Source organism: Grammomys surdaster, unplaced genomic scaffold (assembly GCF_004785775.1).
Source record: "Grammomys surdaster isolate TR1022 unplaced genomic scaffold, NIH_TR_1.0 98, whole genome shotgun sequence".
Classification (NCBI taxonomy): Eukaryota; Metazoa; Chordata; class Mammalia; order Rodentia; family Muridae; genus Grammomys; species Grammomys surdaster.
Window position 1 is genome coordinate 2515782 of NW_021604577.1, and position 9462 is coordinate 2525243.

A 9462-nucleotide genomic window follows, 5' to 3' on the forward strand; every position below is an offset into this window, starting at 1 on the left:
AAAGTTGTTGTGTCTCTTGTTGTTCACACCAAAAAAAAAACAAATGGGAGGAGTAGGAGAAAACAGGGATAACTTGCCATCCTTTCACTCTTCAGCATTTTGGGAGGGGGGGTTAGTGTTTGGATTTTTGTTTTGTTGTGTTTTGTTTGGGATTCTTCTTGATGGTGTTGTTTTCATACTGCTCAGCACCTAATCGTAGTCAACGATGTACTTAACAATATTTAATGACGTATGAGGTTGAACACTCTTTCATGGCTGCAGGCCACTTGCATTTTATTTCTCATGAAACTTATAAGATAATGACTACATACGTCTTCTGTTCTTTGATTACTTAGGAAGTCTGGGTCACTCAATGAACTGAATTATACGATAGTGAGTTGTTTATTCAAACACGTGCTTTGAAATTTTCCCAGTCAGTGGTATACATGTTCTTTCTCCAAATATTTTCTCCTGAAGAATGGAAGCTTTAAATTTTAATAGAGCATAATCTATCAATGTTTTACTTACTATACTGAAATTTCGATTTGTAAACCTGAGAGTAATCACTTAATGCAAATTCCTATTAATTTTCAGGGGATTATATAATTTTACATTTTATATTTAGCTGTTTAATCAACTTTGACTTTGCTGTCTGTCTCTGCCCTCCCCCCTCTGTGTGTGTAATGTAAGCAATTAGTATTAATGCTCATTGTTTATATAGGTATTAAATTACTAATAATCTATTTTTGGAGAAAGACTATATATTCTCAATTAAATTTTAAAATACCTTCTACTTTGTTTCGTGAATGTTCAACTCTACATTGAAAATATTTTTGACAAAATAAAGTATAATAAAACAAAACAAAATCTATCATATCAGAGTTGGACTTAGCAAGCCAACAAGAGAAAAGCAGTCACATGAGCAGGCACAAGAGTCAGAACCCCCCAGTCAGGAGTTCCATAAAACTACTGAGTTACTAGATATAATATATGTACAGAGGATGTGGTGCAGACCCATTATGCACTTTGCTTAGTGCTTCAGTCTCTCTGATTCAGAGGACCTAGTTCTCCTGATGTCCTCTATATTCTCTGGCTCTTACAATCTTTCCACCTCATATTCCTTGGGATTTCCTGAGCTTTGAGGGGAAGAATTTTATGGAAACCTTCAATTTATATTCTCTTGTGCTCTCTCTCTCCCTATTTGCATAATGTCTGGCTATGGGTCTCTACATCTCTTCCTAGATGCTAGTGGAGAAAGCCTCTCTCTGATAATGACTAGATAAGGCACTGATCAGTAAGTATAGCAGAATATCATTAGGAGTCATTTTATTGATTTTTTTTATCCCATTAGAGTTTGGTTTCTAGATCACTGTACTATGTACTGTCTGGTTCTATTGGGGGCAGTAAGGTGGCTCAACAGGTAATGTTACTTGCTTATCAAGCCTGACTATCAGACAAATCCTATCACAGGGAATTGGAAGCACACAACGTGCCACCCCTATCCAAGAAGCTATAAACAAAAAGACTCCATGGTTTTAGTCTGTCTGTCTGTCTGTTTTGGTTTTTTTTAGTGATTTTTTTGTGCTTTTGTTTGCTTTTACTTTGTTATTGTTGCTGTTGTTTCTTTTTGTAAAACAAGAGTTAAAGAGAATGAAGTTAGAAGAGTTGGTGAGGGTACTGAAATAAATTGTCTAGAAATTTTTCAAAAATTAAAATAAAAAGGATAATTGGTTTAAAAACTTCATTTTTTTAAAAAAATAGCATTCTTCTAGATAAGAGAATGGGTTTTAAAAACAACAGTGAAATGAGGAAAATTATTCAGAATGATTTTGGAGACTGCATGCAAATTATCGGTTCTATTCTATGATGTGAGGGTTAAAGAAAGCCCATAAATATACAAACATGGCAAAATAGTATGTTACCAGAATGAACTTGGTTTATAAAGGCATATGACCTCATATTTTTATGTTTCACTTATCTCAAGTTGTATAAATGTAGTTGCTGGTAAAATCTTGAGAATAATTTTTATTTCTGTTAATTTTCTTTTAACTCCATATGAATTTGTTTGTGTATACATATGTATATATGTGCCATGATGTGCTTTTAGAGCTCATGAAGCAATGATCCTAGACATTTGTGTTCTATTTCAAAAGTGTCACACCCACATAGGGAACTAGGTCACTTTGTTAGAAAGCAGCTTTCTTTACCCACTGAGCCATCAATCTGCCCCTACATTTTAATGTTGTCTTAAGTGGTTGTAGACTTAAAAATTTATCTTTTGTATGGTTTTAATTACTTTGAGGATGACTTCTCTAGCAACAAGCTGTGATTGGGGACATAGGCTAGATGAAGGATTTGATGTTGTAGCCTCAGTATATTGAAGATCTTGATTTCTTTTTTCAAGATGAAGCTCTCAAAATAATAAACTACCTTTGCCTTTGAAATCCATTCAACAACGTCATATAAGATATATCATGATACCAGAAGCTTGAAATACCCAAGAGTCAACTCACAGACCACATGAAGCTCATGAAGAAGGAAAATCAAGTGTGGGTGCTTCAGTCTTTCTTAGAGGGAGTAACAAAATACTCAAGGGAGAAATATGGAGACAAAGTGTGGGACAGAAACTGAAGAAGGGGCCGTCTGCATACCATTCCACCTGGGTATCCATCCCATGTACAGTCAACAAAGGTAGACACTGATGTGGATGTCTGGAAGTGCTTGCTGACAAGAGCCTGATATAGCTGTTTCCTTAGAGGTCTGCAAGAATCTGACATATTCAGAGGCAGATGCTTACAGCTAGCCATTGAACTGATCATGGGTTTCCCAATGGAGGAGTTAGAGAGAAGACTGAAGGAGCTGAAAGTGTTTGCAGCCCCATGAGGACACCAACAATACCAACCAACCAGAGCTCCCAGAGTCTAAACCACCAGCCTGGGAGCACATAGGGAGGGACCCATGGCTCCAACTGTGTATGTAGGGGAGGGTGGCCTTGTAGGGCATAGATGGGAGAGGAGATCCTTGGTCCCATGAAGGCTGGATGCCACAGTGTGGGGAAATGGGAGTGGGTGGGGGGTAGGTCCTCATCCTCATAGAAGCAGGAGGAGGGGGAATGGGATAGGGGGTTCTTGGGGGGAGGGAAATGGGGTAAGAGGATAACATCTGAAATCTAAATAAAATATCCAATAAAAACAATAATCAACCATTAAAAAAAAAGACATACCATAATAGGTTGTCTTCTTGTTAAACTTTAGCCATTTCCTACAATTTCCAAGTGTAGAAATAATACACAGTCTGTATACAGTCTTGTTTATTTGTTGCTTAGCAATGTATCAAAGATTGGAAAATACAAAAGACAGGAGACTTTAAGACTAAGTTCAGCAGAAAATGAAACTTGGAAAGGAATCTGTCATAGAAATGTCCACTCCTTATATAACTAGACAAAACTACAGAGGATAAAGCGATTTTTCCACTTGGAAAATGAACCATGTATTCTGGAGAGAAGTCTCATGAGTGTAACAAGGTGGCTAAACCACCACCTTTGATCTTACTTTTCATTAGACCTTCAGAGGTCTTTTGGTCAAACACAGTCTTCCTAGATGATACACAGCATCTCTTCTTAAAGTCATGTGACTAATGATACACAACTTGCATCATTGCATAGCCTCCCCGTATTTCCTCTTTAAACATTTCATCTGCTGCCAGCTCTCTTTGTGGCAATACTTGTCATGAAGAAACCAGAAGATATGTGATAGCCATAATGTAAGGTGTGACATTTATTAGGTTCCACAAAAAATATTTTCCTTCCTGTAATAACTACAAATCTTTTGGATTCACAAATAATAACTGTCTCTTTAGGTGACTCTATAACATTTTTACCTCCCAAATATAGGAAGGTAAATAAATGATTTGTCCTAATCATGATTACACCAAATAAAATGTATTAAAACTGTTTCTGTCTTTTTAGTATTTTATGGGTAGGCTCTAATAGAGTTTGAATTCTATATTATGTATCTGAGTGAATTTTAGCTCCACTCCTATATGAGTACAGGAACCCCACCCCAAATGTCTCATGTGATGCTTCTGAAGTTTTGTTTCTACATTTTAAAAATTGCTACTTTGTTTCGTATTCAGAACAAAATGAAGACATCTTAGGGTCTGTCTCATTGTTTCTCATTTAAAGGTTTTATTATCTAGGAGGCTAAGCACCACTGGGCCTAACTTATCCTGTGACAAATAGTGATTCCTATATCTTTTGTATAATGTGTTACATATATATGGCTAAATGGAGACGTGGGAGTCAGAAGATTAATTTAAATATGTCTGTGAAATCAGGAAAAGCCGAATGAGGAAACTGTTGGAATTCTACTTCACCAAAACTGCCATTTATATTGAGAAAATCATAATCCATACCTCTATGTCAAGACTTTTCAAATTGTCTCATGTGCATAGCATACAACTGGAGAAGTGTTTTTTGGTTGTTTTTTGGTTGTTTTTTTGTTTGTTTGTTTGTTTTCTCAGGAAGTCTCATGTGAATCAGAGCCTGAATCCCCGCCCTACTCTCAGCAGACTCCTGGTCTCAGCCTCTTTTCCCTTGTGAAGGAGAGTTGTAGTTGAGACCCTCCCTAACTTACTCTCCTCTTTCAGGGCTGTATCCAACAAAAGCAATGCCTGAAGAAGACACCAGGTGTTAAGGGCCCTTCTCCATGTAAAAACCATTTGTAGCAGGTATTAATACTGTGAAAATGCAAATATAAAACATGAACTTTGAATGAAAGAAACCTATTACAAGATTTCCTTCACAGCAATAGGTTGAAAATTAAGATACATTTGTGATCTGAATAAAACATATTGTTGACAAGAGACTGATATATACCCGTGGTCTTATATGATTATATAAACTAGTGATGCTGTAATCGCTCTTAGTTTGTGTATATACACTTTTAGATGTTTGAATAAAAATGAAATTGCCTAAAGAAGCATTTCTCAGAAAGAACCTGTTCCTTTCATTAACTAGTGCACGGGTATATTCATTTTTAATTTCTGATACTCAAATGGAAGTAGTAGGAAATTTTACACATTATAGAATATGTATAGATTTATGCATTATATTTGTATTTTACACCATATACATATGCCTTAAAGCATATCTCCAGTTGCTACAGTCACTGTTCTGAAAAGGGAGTTATGGTATTATAGCTTACTTCCATATTCATATACCTAAATTTTTTTTTAAATAAGACAAACTGTCTGCAAACAATTCAAGGTTATTTTCCCCTTATATTTTTACTTTGAAGATTTAAAACTATAATTTATGCTTACAATATTCTCTCTCTCTCTCTCTCTCTCTCTCTCTCTCTCTCTCTCTGTGTGTGTGTGTGTGTGTGTTTGTGTGTGTGTGTGTGTTTGTGTGTGTGTGTGTGTGTGTGTATTCCAAGCTTCTTTTACTTCCTAGAGGAGAATGCATCCCTCACATCTCAATGCAATGATTCCAAATGTGTCCATGAAATCCACAGAGTGTAAAGCTTGGACTCTAAACTATGATTTTTAGAAGTTGTGAGTGAGGAAGTATTTTCCTTTTGGATTATTTTGTATTGTCTATGAGCTTTCTACACTGTGGTGACTAGAAAGGATTGCTTTCCAACTGAACTGTCACTGATTGGGGTTTCAGTCTGATGACAGATATGTAACACAGGCTTCTGTGAATATGTAGAGAAACAGACTTATAGGCAGATATTAGATGTATATCAGTCACATTTTAATTCTCTTTAATATTCTTTAATATGGTACACAAGGTCAGTAAGATGGATTTATGGATGTTTAATCCCTGGAACTTACAAGGTAGAAGAGAGAACTAATCCTACCCAAGTTGTAACTGACCTCTATAGACATACTGTACTGTCACACACACAGACACACAGACACACACAGACACACACACACACACACACACACACACAGAGAGAGAGAGAGAGAGAGAGAGAGAGAGATACAGAGTCAGAGACAGAGGCAGAGGCAGAGAGACAAAGAGAGACAGGGAGAGACAGAGAGACAGAGAAAAGACAGAGAGAGCGAGACAGAGAATGAGAGAATAGTAAGTGGTAAAAATCGAAACATTGACATACCTATGCAATATTCGCAAAGGACTGACTCTAAATTGAGATATAATTTAATTAATACGTAGAGTTCATTACCATTAGAATGACTACAGTTCTCATATTTTCCCAACAAATTTGGTTTACCATATGCCATGTTCATTTATTTAATGGTAAGACTTTCTTTCTTTTTTTTATTGGTTATTTTATGTATTTACATTTCAAATATTGTCTCCCTTCCCAGTTTCCCCCCCACAAACCCACTATCCCGTCCCCCGTCCCATGAGGGTACTCCCTCACCCACACAACCACTCCCAACTCACTGCCCTAGCATCCCTCTACATCGGGGCATCGAGTGTCCACAGGATCAGGGCCCTCCCTTCCCATCGATGCCAAATAAGAACATCCTTTGCTACATATGCAGCTGGAGCCATGTGTCCCTCCATGTATATTCTTTGGTTGGTGGTTTAGTTCCAGGGTGCTCTGGAGTCTGGGTTCAATAAGTTGATATTCTTCCTATGTGGTTGTAATCCTCTTCAGCTACTTCAGTCCTTCCCCTAACTCCTCCATTGGGGTCCCCGAGCTCAGTCAGATGGTTGGTTGCCTGCATCCACTTCTGTATTGGTCAGGCTCTGTCAGAGCTTCTCAGAGGACAGTTTGTACCAGGCTCCTGAGGGCAAGTGCTTCTTGGCATCAGCAATAACGTTCGGGCTTGGTGTCTACAGATGGGATGGATCCCTAGCTGGGGTAATCTCTGTATGGCCTTTCCTTCAGTCTCTGCTCCACTCTTTGTCCCTGCATTTCCTTTAGACAGGAGCAATTCTATGTTAATGTTTTTGAGAAAGGTGGGTGTCCCCATCCCTCAACCTGGTGCTGTGTCGTTCCTAACCACTGGATATGGTCCCTATAGGTTCACTCTCCCCTTTGTTGAGTTTTTTGGCTAATGTCATCTCCACTGGGTTCTGGGAACCTCTTGCTTCCCTGGCATCTGGGACTTTCTAGTGGCTACTCCTGGTTCCCCAATCCCCTCTGCTATACTCCTCCATTCAATTTCAGGGCCCTGTGTACTTCTCCCTCATCTCGACCCACACTTGATCCTGTCCCCCTTTTACTCTACCCCCTCCTCTCTCCCTCCCAGGTCCCTCCTTCCTTCTACCTCCCATGATTATTTTGTTCCCCCTTCTAAGTAGGACTGAAGCATCCACTATTTGGCCTTTCTTCTTCTTGAGCCTTGTATGGTCTGAGTTGTATCGTGTCTATTCTGAGCTTTTGGCTAATGCCCACTTATTAGTGAGTACACACCATGTGTGTTCTTTTGTGTCGGGGTTACCTCACTCAGGATGATGTTTTCTAGTTCCATCCATTTGCCTGCAAATTTCATGAATTCATTGTTTTTAATAGCCAAGTAGAGTATTCCATTGTGTAAATATACCAATTTTTTTATATTCATTCCTCTATTGAGGAATATCTGGGTTCTTTCTAACTCCTGGCTATTATAAATAAGAAACAATTTAAGAATTTAAGGTCTCCAGACCAGGAAGGTTGAAGTTTCCAAGTGTCCAGATATGAGACAGATATTTATTTGTAAAATGAAGAAGCACTATTAGGACATTATTTTATTAGCTTGTGATGTCAAAACTTCTTTTTTTCAAGCACATTGTAGAGAAAGCTCATTTCACAATCCTCTGTTGGACAATAGTAACTGTGTGGAATTAAGCTCTTTCTTTCTAATGTAAGTATTTACCAGCAATGATGAAACTAAGTTTTGCTTGCATTGGAAAAATCAAGCAAAGGTTCAAGGCAGTTTTTGAGTCCTTTTATGTCTGTTGATGGATTGTTCAGGTCTTGTCTCTATTTTAATTTGCTTTTGAGTAGCTTACTTCTTTCAGAATAAAGGGAGGCCTGTTTCCTAGAAACTGATGTGTTTCTAGGAAACTGTGTTGGCAAATTTCTACTTAATACCTACCTCTATTCAGTGTCTTGGCTCTAGACATTTTTTTGGGAACATTAATGAAGGCCTTATAAAATTCCTGAAATACCCTCATGGGACACATTAGCTGAGAGTGACCACTGAGTGCCTTTGTGATAAAAGAACACGGAAGAACAAAAGAACCTAAAGTGGACACAGACACAGAACAGACAAGGGCTACTGAAAGAAACAGCCTGCCAAAAACAAAGCAGCTTCATAGATGCTGCGAAATAACAAAGCCATTAATGTGTATAATAAGATGCCTGAATTCATAAAACCGTTTACAACTGAATTTTCAACAATTATTTGTAATAATTTTTATTTATTCTGTGGTGTGTCTATGTGTATGTGTGTTTGTGCATGCTCGCGTGCATGCACACGCTTATGCACATGTGTCACCACACATATGTAGAATTCAGAAGACACCTTGCAGAAATCACTTCTTTCCTTCTACCATGAGGGGTCTGCTGATCAAACTCAGTGTTTTTGGTGTTGCTTCTACCTATGGGACCTTCTCATCTACGGTTGAATGTCAGTGGTGCACTTTTAATATCTTCCTTGCTGAAAATATTTCAAATGCCTTAAGTATGCTCATTGCTTCTTTCATAGCCCAGTTTTGTCACACATAAATACTTTTAAACGTATACAGACATGAGTGGGCCTCAAAGTTTAATAAATTACAAATGTACCTAAAATATTCTTTATAGTGTGCTATTAAGAAAAGATATATAAATGAAGGTCTGGGACATTCTATATTTTGTTTTGTTACATTTGGTTATATTAACTCTATAGATCTTAAAATTAATTTCTGTATTTTGAATGCAAAATACTTATTGCAAAATTATGGAAGCAAAATAGATGGTCAAAACTACTTATAATTTTGTGTGTCATTTTGTATGATTTAAAGCTAACTGATAGACGATAAGTCACATATGTTCTGACAAAGTTATTTTCCTTAGTGTGCAGACATGTAATTCTTTTTGAAACTGATTTAGTCATCTAAAATGATGTAACCAGAAATTATATGCTTAGTTAAAAACCTGAAAAGAATATTAGGGAAAATTTTCTTTTCAAATCAGACAAAAAAGCCATGGCATTGCTTAGACTAATTGTATCATATCTAAATTAAGACAAGAGTCTAGAAATAAGGAAGAAATTGCATCCTTTAACCTGATCCCACTATAAGAAACCAAAACTTATTAGGTTCATTTTTCATTCTCAGTACTGCTTGGGATCAAACCTCAGGTCTTGAACATGTCAGGCAAACACCCGTACTAAGATGCTTCCCCAAACCAACCCAGTCCTGGCCACCAAACGCACCTTTGTTAGATGCAATCTAAAGATTCTAACACAGGGAATAGGGAAAGCTGTCTCCTTGGGATGGTGAAGAACTGAAACAAAAGCTATATATATAATTGT